The 19,873-nt window shown below is 47.0% G+C and overlaps 1 protein-coding gene across 2 annotated transcripts in view; it reads right to left on the minus strand.

Annotated features, from left to right (window-relative positions):
- CGNL1 (cingulin like 1) overlaps positions 1–11,526 on the minus strand; it is a 107,995-nt gene extending 96,469 nt beyond the window's left edge. For both annotated transcript variants that reach the window (XM_066592542.1, XM_066592541.1), the window contains exon 1: positions 11,436–11,526. The gene's annotated coding sequence lies outside the window, so the exon portion shown is untranslated. The remainder of the gene's footprint in view (positions 1–11,435) is intronic.
- Between the last annotated feature and the right edge of the window lie 8,347 nt (positions 11,527–19,873).

Raw genomic sequence — 19,873 nt, forward strand, 5'->3', positions numbered from 1 at the left:
AAGTACAAGATACACCAGAAGAAACATCTGTGTGTAACTGGATGTATATATAGATGTACAATGGACTCCTATGGGTGCCATATTACAGCCATAATATAACAGTGTGCCTTTAACAACACTGCAAAAACAGCAAATCTGAACGTAGCCAAAGGCCGCCTGCAGATGGCCAGGTCGGATCCCGCTGCAAGAATTCTCACAGCGGGACCCGACCCGAGCCCCTGCAGGGACCAGTGCGGCACTCACCTCTCCCACGGCTCCGGCTCTTTAATGCTCCGGCTGCCGGCCAGCCACCGCATGCGCAGAGCGGAGCCAGCGGCCAGGGAGTGACATTTCTGTGCGGGCGTCTGTGAGACCAGCACAGAAATAGTGCATGCCGCAATTCGTTTTCCGCGTGTGATTTTATGCGGACAAATCGCGGCTGTCTGCCTAGGGTTGTGTTTTCTAACACAATCTTATGCCAGCTTCCATGGGTGGAAATTCTGCGGGAAATCCCACAACAGAATTTTTGCCCGTGTGCAGGGCACAATAGATCAGTGTACAGGAAACACGCTGTCGTCTTAGAGCCGGGCTCACGCGGACGGAAATGTAAAATGCATGGGTCACGCAACATTTTACCGCTGTAAAGCTGACAGTGGTCTGGCGTACTGCCGCGTATGGCAGCGAAAATGTACCGTGCATAACTGCGTGTGTCAAGTGCAGTACACCTGGGGGTTTTTTGTTTATATTTCCAGTGCGCACACCACCCATACGCAATGGGCTCTATAGCGAGTATATAAACAGCAAAACAGAACATGTTTCTTTTCAACGCTTGCGCATTACACAATTCTGACACGCTAATGTGATTGGATCGGTGCAAGGCAATGTAAGTGATGGCCTGCAAATTACTGCGTATCACATGGGCGTATAGCACATAATATGCAGTAGTTATACGCCCATGTGAGACTGGCTTTAGACTGCTTTCACACAGCCGAAAAAAACTTGCAAAAAGCACAAATCTCACACAAATATGAATCCCATTCTTTAGAAAGGAGTCATATACACGAGCCATGCAATGCAGGAAAAAAAAGGGTGGCATGCACTCTCTTTTCGCGTTCCTTGGAACCCATCGTCTTTTAATGCATCATATGGCTCTGCATGCTGTGCGATGTGCATGTGGGTGCGATGCAAGGTTTCCCATTGGAATCGATGGGAAACATTTCCGATCCTCCATCACGCATGGATCTCGCACGAGAGGATCTGAATTTCACAGATGCAAGGTGTTTTAGCCTGAAAGCCGCCTCCCATCTGCGGTTAACATCCGGCAGAGTTTCTCGGTGGCCTTAAGGTACAGCAACACAGGGTGGATTTTCTGCCACAATTTTGTGATAAAATCCATGATGAATCCACAACAAATTCTGCATTTTCTACATGCAGCTTTTGCTGCAGAATCAGGTCCCTCACTGAAAAGAGTAAAAGAGTGAAAATGGACTTGCTAAAGGGTCAGTTTCCATGCAGATTTTTTCTTCAGCATGTGGATAAAGATTTGCTAAAAACCACGCATCCACATTGCTGCTACTGTAATACACTACAGATTTCACATATATAGATCTATTTTGGAAAAAAAACGCAGTATATCCAGCATGTGAAGACATCCTTCGGCTGGGTTCACACGGGGCGGAATTTCCACGCGGAGAGCCCACACGGCAATTCCGCCCACGGCTCCTAATCCCGGGATTAGCCAGCAAAGCGAACGAGATTTTGCAAAAACCTCGTCCACATGCTGTGGCCGATCAGTTGCAGCCAAGCCGCACAAAAACTGACATGCGGATCAGAATTCGATTCCGCAGCATGTCAATTCTTTTCCGCAGCGGCCTCGCTCCTCTCTATGGGGAGAAAAAGCCGCAGCGGAATGCTGACGGTGAAACCGCTCCAAAGGCCGCAGGTTTTGGAGCTGCACTTTTCCAGCGGACTTCTCGCAGTTTTCCGGTGTGGCCATTCCGCTGAAATTCCGTCCCGTGCGACCCCAACCTTACTGCACCGTATTACAGAGATAGGCTGTATTCAGGCGAGTCAATTGGGAGTACAACCTGCATCACCAAAAAGGCGTGCATTACTGCTGCATTGTTGCGGTTTCTACTGCAACGGTGATAAAAACACATGCAGTTCTACCAATGCTGTTTGTACCGCATTCAATCTGTGCAAGTCCAGCCTTAGGCCAGATCCACATGAGCCTAGGCTTATTTGTACGTGCATCAGCGTAGCGTTTTTGCAGAACGAACTATACTTTTTGCGCATGCATCAGCATATTTTAATGTACTTTTTCCACGCGTAAGACATGCGCATTTGCGTGCTGCAAAAAAATATACACGACTGAAATGGTTAATTAGTCTAATGAGCCAGAGGTGTTCTTTTTCCTGCTCAATTACAGTGTTTTACGCATTTCCTAGTGTATTTGCACATCCCCAACATCTTCTATGGTGACCTTTGGTGCGTAAATGCACAGGAAAAGAGAGCATACGACGAGTCTTTTTGCACGACCAAAATGCACAGGACAATACGTGCATCAACGGGTTCTAGTCACTGCCTATCGCGTGCGCAATTTGTAAGTGGAAATACTCATGCAAATACGCCCGTATGAATCTGGCATTATTCTCACCAGCAACAATGTTGCATATCAAAACACGAGAGGAAAAAAATAAATAACTCACACAAGTACAGTCAGAGAGGTTAGATAACAATCAGACAAGACCTGTCACACCTGAACACCCCGCCGACAGGTACAATTACTAACAATCCAGTTTACATGTCTTAATACGGGAGTCATAGTGTAAACAGAAGGTCATCCGCTGCCAGACTGAAGCCAGAAGTGGTGGATCCTCCCTACCAGAAGGGATACAAGGTTTTACGTATCATGATGCTAACTTTACACAAGTCCATCCTGGCACACAAAGACCGAGAAGCCCGAAACACACAGTTCATAGTCAGGAGAAGCCGCTTCAGTAAGGTCCCCGGCTTCGACCTCTCTATTCTTCTCAATAAATAGATGTCTCAGTGTGTAAATTCTTGGTCTGGCAACAATGACACTGACTTTGAACTGGGAAGCCTGACCTACTAGTCCCAAACAAGTGTTCTCTAAGGATCCCAACGAGAAAATGCTTTGTAGAGATGTTTGGTTAGCACAATTCTGAAAGAAGAACACGTGTACTAACACGTCACATTGTATCCTATGGGGGGGCTAGAAAATGTCTTGTGTGTTGAGTCTCCACTGGGGGTTTCCTAACCTTCAAAAATGTCAGAACCCAAGTAAGATCCTCCATGGGATCCCTATTGATGCATGTATATTTGCTAGGGATATAAAAAATGTGTAAATGTACCACAAAAAGGTCTAATACATGTTAATAGCCTGAAGAGGACAGGCGGCCCTTCTGCATCCTTGCATAACTAAGCAGCTCTGTAATGCAAATCAAGTATTTCCATTCCATAAGACATTTCTCTGCATACTAATAATTACAGTCTTTCTCCTCCCTGGGAATCAACTAATTTCATGACACAGGAGAGGGAATTCAGAAGGTTCCCAAAGTTCAGGAATGTAAGGAATGTTATTGGGAAGCTCGGTACCATCCCCACCCCTGGAGAAAATGGGCATTGTCTAAAGATGCAATTTTCGCTGTGTAGTTGTAGGTCAGACGCGGCAATCATAGGGCTGAGATCCATTCAGATCATTGACAGGTTTCAGATTTAATTATCTGTTGAGCTAATGACAGCTTTTCATGTACTGGGCTGCTCTAATAACTATCCTACAAGCAGGGCTGCTAATGACCCATTCTGATAATTGGGTATATGGGACGGTATTTTACCCCGACAATAAAAAAAGAGAGACGGAGCCTTTTCAGTTGGGGCAAACCGCGTGACTCATGTCATCCTATACACTCGCCTTCTCCTTATACCACTGTGTGCCGTTATAGGACATCCCATCATTACAAGGTCTGGGACTACTGTAGCTTACTGTACACATGAATGTGCAGAGCTGGCGTAGTGCCCTGTGGCATTACTAAACACATGGCCAAATATACCTCTGTTACAGGTCTCTGGGAGCCGAACCCATCAGGCTTATGGTACATCCCGTGGAGTTTACATAAACATCTGAAATGGGAATAAAAGTCTTAAAGGGGTTGTCTCGCGAAAGCAAGTGGGGTTATACACTTCTGTATGGCCTCCAATCAGGAGGCTGGAATCGGCACATGTGACGGGGCGGAGCTACGCGATGACGCGTACAAGGGGGCGGAGCCAAATCGCCGCTGCTTCCGAGCCGAGCCGAAGGGAGAAGACCCATCTGCGCAAGCGCGTCTAAAAAAGCAAGAAGACACCGAAATTAGACGGAGCCATGGCGACGGGGACGCTAGCAACGGAGCAGGTAAGTGAATAACTTCTGTATGGCTCATATTTAATGCACGATGTATATTACAAAGTGCATTAATATGGCCATACAGAAGTGCTTAACCCCACTTGCTTTCGCGAGACAACCCCTTTAAGATGTGCATCATTTTAGTACTCCACAGGCTAACATTAAAGGGCCAGAGCTCGGGTATGACAGGGCGGGTTCAGGCAGACTTATGGACTATCATTATGGTGTGCATCCAGTTTAATGGACTCCTTTTTATCCGTATGAAGGCTACGACAAGAATTCAAGCATGTGTATCTCCTTTAAATAATATATGCACATGTAGCAATCCATAGGCCAGTCTCACACCGATGACAAAATCGTGCTATTTCTTTCCCACAATGTACGTGAAGCCCATGCTTTCCTATGGGTTCCTTCACAGTAGCGATGTTTAGTAGTCTGCTACATAGCGCGAGAAAAAAAAAATCGCGGGTTGCTAAATATTACCGTGATTTGCTATGTTCTGTAGCCCATGTTTCCCTACAGCCTTCCTTTCTGTTTTATCACATGAAAACGTGGTTTTCGTGCAGTGCAACTTTTATAGTAGGAAGTCCTACTGTAAAAGTCCTAAACTAAGTGCTAGCTGCATTAAGAAAATTTAAAGAAAACACAATGGGAGACCCCATTACTACTAGTGCCACCTTGGGGGTCACTATTATTACTTGGATCACCATGGGGATTATTATTACTACTAAGCCACTATTACTACTGGGGCCACCATGGGGGGGGGGGGGTCACTATTACGATCACCATGAGGGGCATTATTACTACTGGGGCCACCATGGGAAACACTATTTCTATACAGGCTCGTTGTTCCTGAGCTGTCTGTTGTGAGTGTCCGTGGCGGCCTGCCATCAGCGCGGCAAGATCTGGCAGTGCTGATGTGAGTTTGGCACAGACAATGACAGCGGCGGAGCAGAGAGGGGAAAAGGCACAGCGCCGGGGATAGTGACATGTGACAGGAGGGGAGCCTGAACGCGCCAGACATATTGCAGCGTTGATGACAGACCACGGGGAGAGTCACTATGGGCAGCGCCGGAGCAGGGAGCCGATAACTCAAAGTGCCAGTGGTAACAGCGGCGAAGTGAGATTACTGAGGGGAATGGTGGTTGTCCTGAGCGGGCAACAGATAAATCCAAGCGGCAGGGAGAGTGACAGCAGCGCAAGATGAGGGCGGGGAAATTACCTGGGAGTCGGGGACCAATAGCCAGCTGTGGGTGTCCCATTTACTCCAGCAGCACAACCGCGTGTCTCCACCTAACGTTCCGGTGGAGACAAGATACAACAGTACCCAGAGCAGTTCCTCCAATAAGAGCAGACGTGGCGCTCGATTAGCCAATCAGAGCATTAGTTTGCTAGAAGCGGTGTATTCAAGCCCCCGCTACCAGAAAGAACTGCTCTGTTGGCATGCAGGAGGACATGGAAGCCTGCAGCAACGCCGCAGCCTAGCGCGAGGGATGCAAATGCAGGCTGCTAGGTGAGTTTTGTTTTGTTTGTTTTTTTTAAACATGTAATGTAGCTAGGGATTATTTTTGGGGAGGGAGTATATTTCAAGTCACCCACCCAAAATCAGTTTAGGGCTTATTATTGGGGAAACACAGTAGCACAAAAGTTTGCAAAGTTTTAATGACAATTTTAGCTTCAAAAATTCCTTTGATAATTTAGGAGTCCGGTATATTCATGAGAACAGCCCTCCGGCTGCCCCTGCCCCTTAGCACAGTGGTGGTCAGCTGGCCACTGCATTTCCACATAGATGCTTAATTGCTTATATACATAACTACAGCAGGGCATGTCCATGGTATATAAATACCAGCCCCTCTAGTGGATGCTGCTCATTATCCATGCCTCATCCTTCCCTCTCAGAACTCTGGTGGTTGGAGTCATGCATGCTGTCTTGCTGTTTGAGTCGGTGTCCCACACTCTCCCTGAAGATGGTCCGGACCCCCGATTTCCCTGTTCCCATGGTCTGCGGGCCTCTGCTCCTCTATTCTTCTGTTAGGTGTGGTTCCAGATGTCGGATAGGTGATGTCTGATACCTTGTCCCTTCTCCGTCAGATGGGTGATGTCTGACGCTCTGCCCCACATGTGCATGCAATAGGTTCTGGGTGGGATTCCCCTGTGTTTGTTAGTTGGTATGCAGAAACCTGGTGTGTATTATGTCCTATGTTGGTAGGTGTGCAGACGCTGGTTGTTTGTTATGTCCTTGTCTGCTGTTCCTGCTTATTCCTATCTAAGGCAAGCCAAGTGTTCCCTAGGTTCCAGCGTGGGGCCATCCTTATTGGGAGGATCGCTGGTGATGACGCTGGTGTACCGGTAGTGATGAAGCTCTGCTCCCATCGGCCAGTAATACTACTACTGTGACCGGGCTTACATCGCCATGTGATTAGAAGCCGAAGGGCTGTAGTTGAACAATCAGAACATCACGGAGTGATAAATAATGGATCTGTAGTAATGTGGAGATTCCTCTTAAGAACCCAGCACTTAGACCGTAGATGTACAAGCTCACAGCACCACCTCTACAAGGTCTGACCGCAGAAGATATAAGAAGGTCAACTGTGCCCCAGAGGCAATTTCACTGTGACGGAGATGGGGACTAGACGGTGAGCTGCCAGGCAGGCTATGTGAGACACCGGATACCACATGGAGCACGTCACAACTCTGTGTTGTTTTTTTGTAGCATCAGTAAAAGTTTTGTGGCTTTCTTAATAATTACCCTTACAAACTCCCGCTACATGGTGAAAGTCACCTGCAGTTTGTTTCTATCAATATTGGTGAACGCCTTCCCAGAACATTACAGCAATTTTAGGCTGCCCACATACCTTAGAGAATAGCCACACACTCAACATATGGAGATTTTTAAGTCTTTTTCAGAGTTCTTGTTTTCTTTTCTTTTTTTTTTTTTACAAGCATCAAAGGACATCTGATGCCTGGAACCTCGCCTGACAAGGGAGCAGGGGAAGGGGTGGCCCATGAGTGACCCATGATGGCGTCCGGATCAGAAGCACTGTGTCACTAGCTGACTGTAATTAAAAGAGGTTTTACAATTTATTATTATTTTTTTTTTTTATAGACTTCCCAAGTTAAAAAGAAAAAGTTGAGTTCTGTGATTGGCTGCAGCAGCCTGTGATATCCTGTCAATGGTGGCAGGGAGATGCTGCAAGGACTTGGAGAGCATAAGATTTTTTTTTTTTAAACATGTTAACATTGTTAATCGTCCCGTGTACATATGGCCGCTGACAGGACAGGACAAATAAATGGGCTTCTATGTAATACACAGTCAGTACGGTGTAATACACTCTCTAGCGGCTGCAGTCTGATCTCCAGAGATAGGTCCTCAACACAATCCCCCCATCCCATATATATCCTCATCACATGATCCCATGATATTTTGGAAATCATCTGTGTGGCTGACGCTAGGTAAAGTCCCCTGGTGCAAGCACCGAGTCGTGACCGACTCCTAGGGTGACGTCACATCATGATGTTTTCTAGGCAGACTGTTTTTGTGGATACTCATTTTACAGACCTCGGAAGGATGAATCAACCTTGAGCCAGCTACCTGAACCATGATTGAACCCGCAACCTTCCGGGCGAGAGCTTAGGACTGCATACTGCTGTCTCAACACTCTGCACCACACAAGGCCCCTCAAACTACTCACATTCTAACCATGGGCTAAAATACTCTGCTCTTCTCCAATCCTGTTTTTTCAGCTTTTATCAGGTACATTACGTAAATTACCAAACAGTAACAATATATTGAACATATCATGTTCTAGTCCAAGAGATGAACAAACTCCACCATCACTCTGGCAAAAACACCTTTTTCCATCCTATCCCCTCACCTGATTGCCTGTCACACTCATCTATATATTCCAGTCCCTTCCCTGCAGTGCAGCCCCCTGTCTGATGCTTATCAGCCACCATATTGATGCTGAAACGTTTTACTTTCAAGCCAACCTCCGGTCCAGAAACAAAGATGGCCACACCAGCTTCTCTGACGACTTGCTGCACACTGTACTAGTATACATAAGGGCTCATGCCCACGAGCATATGGTCATTACTCATTTTGCAGCCATACGCTCTGCCGGCACAGACCGCGTATGGCCGGCGTACAAGACTCACACGGGCCGAGAACATCAGCATGTAGTGTCTTAGGCACGTGTCACATGACCGCATGCATATTTGCGGGATGGGGTTGTGTATTTGCGTGCATTTTTTCACTGCACTTTGTGTGCACAAAACACACACGCCGATGCTCCCAGCCATTAAAATGCCCCCATTACACAGGCCTTAGACTACTAAGGCATTCTAGTGCACATCAGGTAATCAGAGAAGTGGTTCGGCTATTGTGTTTTTTTTTCAGACCAGAAAGTCGCTTTTTAGTTTCACATCTATCCCATAATGCATCGGCACAGCATTAGGTGAGGCTTTACCATTTCTGCCTGCTGGGGGAACAGTTTAATTATTACCTTCTATATTCACCTAAATAAGTATACAGTCAGGAGGATGAGCTGTGATCGCCTCTATTATAACTGTGTGATCATCAGTGTTAACTAACAGGAGATTTTACGTTCTCCTTAACTCATTTTCTGTGGTAGGATTCATGTAACAGCATCACACAGACTAAGAATTTGACTATAAAATGAGCACATAACCCCAAGTAGATCAGAGCAGGTCAGAACTGAGATCACATGACATCTGCGGAAAAAGAGGCCAGGACTCTGACAGAAATAACTAACCAAGTAAGGCCGGCTTCCGATTTGCATTGCGGAGTCCGAAGCAGGCGTCCGCCCCTGGGTTTTGCAGCAAATACTGCCCATAGCATGCAATGGAAAAGTCCTTCTTCCTGCACCCGAGCAGAAAACAATTGCGATTTGGAGGGGGAAAAAAAATAAAACATTTGCAGCATGCTTTATTTTAGTTCAGTGTCCACATGGACAGCTTCCATTGAAGTCAATGGAAGCCGTCCGACTCGCAGCCTGTCCACAATGTTAATTACGGACAAGTCCCCGATTCCGCGTCGTCATCTAGCGACAGCACGGAAAAATCTGTACTGCGCATATCTGACGGCGAGCTGTCCGGACCATACGCATAGATGAAGAAAGAAGACAGGTACGCAGGGTCAGTGACCAGGCACAGGGTCGGATTCCGCTACGGGATCCCACATCCATAATCTGACCTGGCCGTGTGCAGCCGGCCTAACACTAGCTCACTTATATACTGAGAGGGGGGGAGGGGGGGCTAGCTACATAATGCAAGAAATAAAATCACCGTTGCAGCCCTTTAATAAGCACCAAGAACTATTTAACACCAGTCCGCCGGGCTGCAAACCCTAAAGCAACACTGTACATGTATGCCCTCTAACTAGGGGTATATGGAGCAGGCCCAGGAGCCAAGCCTGCTCCATACGTGACAGGTGTCGGCCGTCTGACACCTTGCCATAGTAGTCATGACTGGAGCATTGCCAGCTGAGGTAATTAACCATTTAAATACCACTTAATTCTGACAGTGGCATTTAAATGGCCCGACAGAGGGAGGGGGTTATTTCTGTCTTCGAAACAGCCCCCTGTGATGAGATTGCAAGAAGCCATTAGGGTGTTATGGCAGCCTGGATCTTTGTGAAGGCCGCCAGGACTGCCATGTATTTATGCCTATACAGACATGCCTGTGACAGGGCTTAATAGGATGCCAGCAGAAATACAATATACTGCAATACATAAGCATTGTAATATATTGTATAAGCAGTCAAGACAATTGCTAGTTCAGGACCCCTACGGGAACTTAAGTAAAAATAAGTTGCATAAAGTTTTCTTCATTACAAAAATAATAAAAGTTCATAAGAAATAAAAGAAAGCAAACATAATTAGTATCACCACAAAAGTAAAAGTCCCATCATTTACAATAATGAATATCAGATATGAGAACCATTAGAAACGAAAACCACCTCCACAGTTGTGGGGTTTTTGCTCATCCCGTCTCTTAAGAAAAAAAGTATATAAAAAGCAATAAATCAAAAAAAAGAAAGAAAAATAAAAAAAGAAAGATCGTATGTACACCAAAATGGTTTCAATAGAAGCTATAGGTCACCCTGCAAAAATCAAAAGTTAGACGGTGACAAAAAGCAAGTTTTTTTCCTTTTAAAATTACCTTAAAAAAAAAAACCACCTATATATGTTCGCAAGTATCGCCATAATCGTACTGAGCCACAGAAGAAAACCTTCACGTCGTTTTTGCAGCAGCATGTATCCGGTAGAAGCAAGACCACTGCAAAAACAGTGATTTTTAGGGGGTTTTCCCCCTCTTCCCCCCAACTTAGAAACTTTTAAAAGTTTTTCAGTACATTATTTGGTACACTTCATGCTACCGTTAAAAAGCAACGCTCGCATGGCTATGCCAATAGCAAAATCAAAAGGGTACGATTTATTTTTTCTTTTAAACGGATGAAAGAAGAAAAAGGATGAAAATTGGCGAGCAAAGGAATTAAATTGACCACAGATTTGTTGCGGAAGTTTGTGTGTCAGAACCCCCCATGTGCCATCTGTGTGCGGGGAGCATTTCTGCAACCTGTATGGATTCTTACAAACCCCATTCAGACATCTAGAACAAGTCCTGCAGTGAGTAAGTGTCCCCCAACACCACCACTAACCCCCCACATCCTTGCTTACAACTTTCTACCCTGCAGACAGCCCGTCCTCCATAGCAGCAGCACACCTGTTCCTCAGCTACAGCCCCATCAGCTCTGAAGCCGGCACACAAGTGGTTAAAGCCCACTCTCACCTCCGGGCAGCAGCACACAGCCCGGACATGAAGGTCATTAGCCACCCGATAGTCCGGCCATCACGTTCCCCCCCTGCAGGTAACCCTGACGCCATGGCTGCCGGTCACTCTCAGCAGCCATGAAGCGGCCGGTTACCTGCCAGGTGTGAACTTCGGGCACACACCGTCCTGTCACAAAGTTGGCCTGACTTTCTTGGGTGCTGCGGCCCCCCTACATGACAGGGACGTCGCAGCCACTTACCTGTCAGTAAGTCCCCGCTGCTATGAAGTTATTGCAGTGGTGTCCCAGCTCTGCTCGCTTCCTCACCCGGGTGACCACCCCTTCCTCCTATTGTCAGAGGAATCCGAAATCTGGCCAGACGCCACACTGCCACCTACCGAGCGAGCAACAGCACTGCACCCCAGTCCCAGAAGCCGTGATTTACGGCACACATCCTCCATAGCCCTGTGGCTTTACCTGCTAGCCCTTTGTGTCCAGCAATGGGGACACACCAATGATGGAGCTTTAGGTGCACAAACACAGTGGGATAATGGCATGTCCTCACTTATACTAGAAATGGCTGACAGATGTGGTCTCAATTTGGAAACCTGTATCCAGTTCCAGAATTGCTCACCCCCTGCACACCTCCGCTCCTTGAGGTGCCCGTTGTATATAAACAGCTGAGCGAACTGTTCTGCGCTGCTTCCGGAACTCCCATAGTAGTGACTGTCACTTAAAGGGTTATCCCAATTAGTGGGCAAAATTTTTCACCCATTCACTAGGTGGGTGAAAACAGATCGGTGGGGGTCTGACCACTAGGACCCCCCCTCACCACAAGAATGGGGAACCCTTGTCCCCACTATATTGCAATGCAGGAACGCTTCTTCCTATTTCCCTGACATAGTGACAAATAGGCTGCTGGTTGCGATGAGCAGATGAAACTCCATTTATTTTAATGGGGCGGACAGGGATTGTGGAGTACAAAGCGCTTGTCTGTTACAGTCAGTCCCACTGAAATGAATGGAGTGGATGGGGCTGCCGAAAATAGCCAAGTATAGCGCTCTATCTGCCCCATTCATATGAATGGAGTTACAGCCGCGCATGCATTACCAACCCGTTCACTGCTATGTTAGGGAGGAACTATCCCACACTGTGAAATGTGGCATGGGCCCCTGATCTCGGAATCAGTGGGGGTCAGACCCCAGTGATCTCAGTTTTTCACCCATCCAGTGGGTGAAAAACTTCCTCCCCTGTCCGCTGATGACAACGTCTGGCCCACTGCACTTGACAGCGGGCTAGACAATCAGCTGATGGACTGGGTTCCCGTGCAATGGACCCTCGTCCATCAACTACTGATGACCTATCCAGAGGATACATCCTGTGTTGAAACGTGACCAAACAACCCCTTTAAAGAGACTCTGTCACCATCATTTTGCACCCCTCTCTGAGGGCAGCATAACATAGCGACAGTCTGACTGATTACAAGGACTTATCTGCTGTGTGCACCTGTGCAGTAGTTTTGGAGAAACTTGCAATTTATCAACAAGGAGCACATGCTGAGAGGACTACTTGAAGTAGTCCTGGATATTCTTGAGCTGCACACCCATACTGCCCTCCAGCCCTTGATAGACTGCCGTCCACCTATTATTGTGTATAGAGAGGAGCAGTCCCTTGTTTACATTACCAGTCAAAAGTTTTAGATCAGCTCAATTTTTCTAGTTATTTTTGACATTAACACAGTTCAAGTACAGCAAATAACAAGAAATGCATCAAAGGTTCAAAAGTATTTAAAAACATAAAAATAGTATGAAATTTTAACCTGAAACACAAAAAAAAATCTGAATTTATGATTTTAATCAAAGGGCTTTTTTTCATGGAACACATCAGGGACAGCTGATCTGCAGCACAGAAGGCAAATTATGGTTTAAAATTGCATGTAAACTATTCCTACCGGCGGCTTCAGACAACCGTATATCTGCCGCGTATTCAAGCCGGCCGATATGCGGCGTCTCTCTCTGGAGGGGGAGGAGGCTGGAAGAGTCGGAAGCAGTGCCCTGAGCTCCCGCCCCCTCTCTGCCTCCTCTCCACCCCCTCTCCACCCCTCTGCACTATTTGCAATGAGAGGCGGGATGGGGCGAGGCTAAGTTCTGGGAATTAGCTCCGCCTCATCCCACTTCCCCTCATTGCAAATAGTGCAGAGGGGCGGGGAGTGGGTGGAGAGGGGGCAGGAGCTCAGAGCACTGCTCCTGGCTCTTCCAGCCTCCTTCCCCTGCAGAGAGGGTCGCCGTATATCGGCCGGCGTGAATACGCGGCCGATATACGGTCGTCTGAATAAGCCCTACAGGTGACTCAACTTTTGCAGATTACTTTCAATTCCCATGTCTGTTCATGTGAACAGTGTCCTGTTCTGCTTGTATGCTGTTTACATCTATAGCGAGCCAGGCTCCTAGGTTCCAGCATGGGGCCATCCCTGTTGGGTTGATCATCCCCCTTGCAGGCAGGACTCCTTGGGGTTTGAGTTGTCTTGTTAGAGTAGGGACTCACGAGACAACCAGGACCCTTGATGTGGACTTAAGTATCTTGGCCAAAATATGTACCAATACCTTGTACATACTTTAGCTATTCCATCTGCTTATGCATATTGGTCAGGTAGCCGACCGAGACGCATTCAGCAGGTTGGCACTTTTCCGAGTGGTCTATCTGCTTTCAGAGAGGTACCTTTCCCAGTTGTGAGCAGGGTCAGTTTTCCCATTTGTACCGTGTGGACATGGCCTTGCTTCTGTTCTGGGTGTGGTGTGCATTGTGCTCAGAACGGACGTGACAACAGCCTAATGCAGCCAAAAATAACCGAGTTTCCATTTTTAACTGTGAAGAGAAGACTTCTATCTGCAGGTATGACAAGTAGTGTAGTAAAAAACTTGGCTGGGCCAATTTTGCACCTCCAGTAAGGCTGGTTTAGACACAACGATTCTTGCTCAAAAATCGCTTGTCTTTTGAGTGAGAATCGTTGGGTCTAGCTGCACTGACATCGTGCAGTTTTCATTAACGAGTCGCTGATCATTCTTTTTCAGCATGCTGAAAGAGAATGATCAGCTATATAAGGAGTTCACAGCGGGATACAGCTGATACTATTGTTTCAGCTGTATCCCGCTCTGTGAACAAAGTCGGGGTATGAAGAATACAGCGCTCCAGCTGTGTTCTGCATACTCTGCACAGAGCGCACAGCTGTATAACAGCTGAGCACTCTGAGAAGAGAACAGCTGGATGCAAAAGACAAGCGGTCCCGCTTATCTTCTGCAAACATCGCTGTATAACAGCTGTGCGCTCTGTGAACACAGCAGGAGTATACAGAAGATAGCACTCCAGCTGTCTTCTGTATATCGCGCTCGGAGCACAAAGTGATCGCTCAAAACTGTCAATTAAACTGCCGTTTGAGCGATCACCTTGTCCTGTCAATGCACACAACGATTATCGCTCGAAAGATGTCTTTTGATCGACTATTTAGCAAGAATTGTTGTTTCTAAACCAGGCATTAACTGTGGAAGAAGGTCTTATGGACTGGTAAATTAAAATTTAACTTCTTCAGTACATCACACAGGGGTTTTGTATACCGTTGAGTAGTTAAAAGGGTGGTTCCTGAGTGTGTGACACCAACTGTCAAAGATGGAGGAGGAAGTCTGATGGTCTGGAGCTATTTTGCTGCATCTAGAGTTAGCAACTTGCACAGGTGACTGGAACACTGAACCAAAATGGGCTACCACAGCATATTGATATGCCATGCAGTACTCTCTGGTGTAGTTGGTCATATTACAGCAAGACAATGATCCAAAACGTACTTATGTCAGAACTACTTAAATCAACAAGAAGAAGCCAGTAGGCTTCAAAGAATAGAATGGCCTGCACAATCTCCAGACTTTGACTGGCTGCAAATGACCAGGTTTGAATTGCGGAATCCACGCTCGTCTGTGGCATCCAGCACCAATTCAAACCAATTGAGCATCCGCATGTTCACTCACACGAGTGAACAGTGATTGCGATTTTCCACTCACAAAGGAAAAATTGCAGCATGCTCCATTTTCGTGCAGGCTCCCCATGGATGGCTTCCATTAAAGCCATCCGACTCACGTGCCTTCCACAATTGACATTACAGAAAGGGTGTGGGACCCGTGGCACTCGCCGCATCGCCTAGCAACGCTGCGGGAAAGATAAGCATTTGAAAAAAAAATCTGCACTACGCATGTCTGACGGGTCAGCAAGCAGACCATCCACAGTACAGAAGAAGACAAGAAATGACAGGTATACGCGGACGCCCGCTGGGCACAGGGTCTGATTCCGCTGCGGGATCCCACATCTGGAATCTGACCCGTTTGTGTGCAGGCAGCCTTCAACCCCACTGAGCTTGTTTAGGATGAACTGGACAAAAGCAAAGCAGCCTGCCAATGCAGCACTTTTGTGGGAACCTCTGCAACAATGTTGAAAGAAATAGCTGAACAATATCGGAATGCCGTTGCAGAAAGAATGCCTTAATTGTGTAAAGCTGTTATCTCAGCTAGAGGGGGCTACTTTGAATAGTCAAAAATCTAGATTTAATTTCGTGAAACAAAGTTAATCGATTATTTTTAGAGATGAGCGAGCATACTCAGTAAGGTGATTTACTTGAGAGAGCATCGCCTTTTTCGAGTACCTGCTGGCTCGTCCCTGAAGATTCGGGGGGGGCTGTGGGGGTTAGCGGGGGGTTGCGGAGGGGATCGGGAGGGAGAGAGAGAGATCTCACTCTCTCCCCCGCTCCCCTCCGCCGCCCCGCGCTACCCCCACCCCCCACCCGCGGCCCCCCCAAATCTTTAGGGACGAGCCAGCAGGTACTCGAAAAAGGCGATGCTCTCTCGAATAAACCGCCAAACCAAGTATGCTCGCTCATCTCTAATTATTTTTATTCATCTTAATTTTTATTGGTTCTATGCTTCATTTTAAAGTACATATGAGACATTAAACTATGTAAATAATAAAAACTGGGGAAATTGAGGTGTTCTATATATACAGTACACACAGACTCACATACAGGCACTTTTACATATGTCATAAACACAAATATGGGCATTACTTATACATATTTATACAACCAGCACTTAGCTTCTGTAGAGGTGCTGTCTCATAATCATCAACAGGACAAACCAACAGGCAGCCTGGGGTTGTAGGGCTCAGCAGCAGAGCCTCCTCTGTGAACAGCCCAGCTGGGTGAAGTTGTAGTGCCCGCAGAGCTCAGTTTGATGTGCTGCAATAGATTGACTACTACTCCACACCAATCGACAAAGGGATGCCAGCACCACTTCAGAGCAGCATGAGGTGGGTGGGAAGAGTAGGAAACAGAACTGCTGCCTCTTCCGCTGTCTGTGCTGCCTGTGACAGCCTTTAGTATCAACAGCACAGCTAGTGGGCAGGTGACAAATTCCCCCTTCCCCTCCTCGTTGTGGAGATTATTGTCCCAAGGTGGTCACTTTCCCTCCTGTACGGCCTAGGCACTGGACTTCCAGTGCATAGTGGCAAATATGGGCCTGACTACTTTAGGTATTCTCTGTAGCATTTGCAGAATCCTGGAATTGATGCTTCACTGCTTCTTTTCTCTCCAACAGCATCTACCCATCCTTTCTGAGAACACTGGTGACCTGGTGCTCTAAGTTCTCTTAGGCCAAATGCACACAGGCAGAAATTCCGCAACGGGAGTTCCTGCAGAATTTCCGCCCATTACCGCTGCCATAGGATTGCATTAGATAATGCAATCCTATGCAGACATCTGCAATTTGACGGCATGAAAACTTATGCAGTAAACAAATCGCAGCATGTCCTATTTCTGTGCGAGCCTCCAGCCTCACTGGTGACGCTCCAGCTCTGGTCTGCGCATGTGCGCAGAGTGAGACACCGGGACGAGGTGAGCACTGGGTCACTGCTGGAGCATGCTTCGCATCCTGCTGCGAGAATTTTAGCAGCAGGATCCGATCTGGCCGTCTGCAGGAGGCCTTACTGAGTGCTTTTTCCCCACTCTCAACAGCTTCCTTTCACCTCAGCTGGCTGTCACTTTCTACCAGCAGGGGGACCTATGCTTTGTTCTTCTGAGCTACTCCAAAACTGACTGCCTCATTAGTTCTCTCAGAGCACACTCCACAACAACCATTTCACCCCTTCTCTGTCAGGTGACTTGAAGACTACCAATCAATCATACAGAGTAAAGTGTTCCAGAGGTGTTATTACACAAGTTGGCCACTAGATGCCACTATAACATCTAGTTTTACCTTACTCTTTATACATTTGTCAGCTATGAAAACTGATTTTGCATTTTCTACACACACCCCAAGAGGGGTTGTCCATTTGTAAACTATTGATGGCCTATCCTTGGGATAGGCCATCAGTAGTAGATTAGCGAAGGTCTGACACCAATCCCCACAGATCAGCTGTTCACCATGCTGTTGTGCTTATTTACTGAGTTGATGTCTACAGGAAGAAGATGGCTCAGTTCTCACTGTAGTGGCCAGACTTGATATTACAAAGTTCCAATGCACTTCATTGGGGACTTTTTCTGTAATACCAAGCCTGGCCACTTCAGTGAGAATGGGGTTGTCTATTTCCTGCAGAAACCAGCTCAGTTTGCAAGTACTCTAGTTAAGCAAACAGCTAATTGGCAGGGTTCCTAGGCGGCAGATCTATTATTGAGGACCTATCCTGTGGATAGTCTATCAATAGTATAGAACTGGACAACCCCTTTAATATAGACTAGGCTTGTGGTTTACTTGTCAGGTGGTATCCTTATGAGGTTTGGGCTGACATCAATTAATAGAGACTGCAGAAAAACGCACGTTTTTCCGTGATCATCAATGGGAAATCCTGCGGCATAAATCTGTGGGCATATCCCGCGACGGTCATGGGCATGAACCCTTTCCGAGAACTGACGTAGACCGTACGAGGGCTTGTTTTTTGAAGAAGCAATTTGTATTTAGTGATGGCTTAATTTCATATACCATGTAATGTATGAGAAACAGTTAAACATTTTTAAGTGGAGTGGAATAGAAAAGAATACAATTGTACCATTAGAGATGAGCGAGCATGCTCTTCCGAGCTTGCTACTCGTTCGAGCATTAGGGTACTCGAGATGCTCGTTACTCGAGACGAACACCAAGCGGTACTCGAGTCAATTGCAATTCCTTCCCCGCATGTTTAGTGCCATTTTCTAGCCAATAAACATGCAGGGAAGGCATTACCACTTCCTGCTGTGACATGCCAGCCCTATCCCACCCCACAGTAGTGAGTGGCTGGGCCGATCAGGTGACCGCCGAGTACTTGAAGTGGTCCCGCCCGCGGCTCGCCTCAGACACACACTGGCAGAGGAAAGTGCTACTGCTGATATAGGGAAAGTGTTAGAGTAGGATCCTGTCTCCAAGAACCCCAATGGTCCTTCTTAGGGCTACTTCTTATTGTGTGCATTACAGTTGTGGCTGGCTGGGAGCAGTAGTGCACCCTTTTTTTTTTTTTTAAAGCATCTATCCCTCTGCAGAGCATTACAGCTATAGCATTCTCAATATGCAATGCATTACGCAGAGTTTAGGTACAGAGCTGCTGAGATAGGGAACGTTTTATAGTCGGGATCCTCTTTACAAGAACCCCAACAGTCCTTCTTAGGGCTACTCCTCACCGTGTGCATTATAGTTGTGGCTGGCTGGGAGCAATAGTGCACCCTTTTTTTTTTTTTTTAAAGCATCTAGCCCTGTGTAGAGCCTTTCAGTTATACCGTTCTCAGTCTGCAGTGCATTAGACCAAGGGCTCACCATGAAACAGTACTCTAATATTTCCTAGGCCACTGCAAACCATTTCAGTTATACCGTTCTCAGTCTGCAGTGCATTAGATGGAGGTTTCACCGCGAAACAGTACTCTAATAATTCCTAGGCCACTGCAAAGTATTTCAGCTCTGCCACTGTGCAGAGCGTCTCACAATATGCTATCCTTGGGGGGTTGAGATAGCCGCAGTTACCAGCACTATCCACTGGCTTTAGAGTTTTCTCCCACTCCACACAGCCTCTATTATCTACAAGTCTCTGTGAGCGGTAAATTAACGCTAGGTATCAGCGCAAGACAGAGGGTTAATTTTTTCCAGTCACAGCATAGAGCCTCCGCTATCTACAAGTCTCTGTGTGCGGTGAATTAGCCACAGTTGTCAGCACTGTACAGTTGGGTAATTTATTTGGGCCCTGCTCTCTCCTTAATCCGCCATGATGAGGAGTAGGGGAAAAGGTGGAGGACGTGGACGCGGGCGTCCAAGTGAGGGTGTGGGCACAGGTCGAGTTCCTGGGTGGGGTGAATCACAGCCGGCTGCTGAGGGATTAGGAGAGAGACACGTTTCTGGGCTCCCCAGCTTCATATCATAATTTGCGAGTCTGAGTGGTAGACCTTTATTACAAACAGAGCAGTGCGAGCAGGTCCTGTCGTGGATGGCAGAAAACGCGTCCAGCAATGTATCGACCACCCAGTCTTCTACACAGCCCACTACTCCTGGCCAAGGGACTGCAACTCTGAATCCTCTGTCTGTTCCTCCTTCCTCCCAGCCTCCTCACTCCATGAAAATGACATATTCTGATCAGGCAGACTCCCAGGAACTGTTTTCAGGTCCCTGCCCTGAGTAGGAAAAAACGGTTCCTCTCTCACCTGAGGAGTT

This window comes from Eleutherodactylus coqui, chromosome 2 (assembly GCF_035609145.1).
Source record: "Eleutherodactylus coqui strain aEleCoq1 chromosome 2, aEleCoq1.hap1, whole genome shotgun sequence".
NCBI classification, from domain to species: Eukaryota; Metazoa; Chordata; class Amphibia; order Anura; family Eleutherodactylidae; genus Eleutherodactylus; species Eleutherodactylus coqui.